The sequence below is a fragment of the Lycium ferocissimum genome, chromosome 5 (assembly GCF_029784015.1).
Source record: "Lycium ferocissimum isolate CSIRO_LF1 chromosome 5, AGI_CSIRO_Lferr_CH_V1, whole genome shotgun sequence".
Classification (NCBI taxonomy): Eukaryota; Viridiplantae; Streptophyta; class Magnoliopsida; order Solanales; family Solanaceae; genus Lycium; species Lycium ferocissimum.
Window position 1 is genome coordinate 43,379,080 of NC_081346.1, and position 584 is coordinate 43,379,663.

A 584-nucleotide genomic window follows, 5' to 3' on the forward strand; every position below is an offset into this window, starting at 1 on the left:
TAAATGAAATACCAAAATCGACCGTGACCGAGGTATCTCAAAACATGATATATAGATACAAAACATAACACAAAAGGGGAGCCAAAGGTCCCTTTCGTAAAAAAATAACCCGGGGCAAGGCCAAAAAAACCATGACTCCCCCCTTTTTTCGAGACTTAAGTATAAAGTACAATATATAAAGCTATACCAAAAAAGGGGTCCCGGGAGAAATGGGGTTTAAACCTCTATCTCCCCCCTAATGGGGCCCCGTGCGTCCCCGAACCTGCGGGTAAACGGCCGAAGAAAGGGGGGGTCGGAATATCGAATATGTAAAGCGAAAATAAATAAACAATAACCACCGCGCAATTTAAAAAGGGAAAAAATCCATACGACCCAAAACCCAACCCGCTTAAGAGAAGACATAAGTAGATTACAGTCACAAAAAACCTTTTAAAAAAATAATTGCAATCAAAATTTAAAAAATCCGGAAAAAGTGACACGATACACGCGCCCCCCGGGAAAAAAATAATAAAATAAAAACAATAATAATAATAATAATAATACCCCCGTGGGCCCCGGCCCGGGGCCCGGGGCCCCTTTTCCGA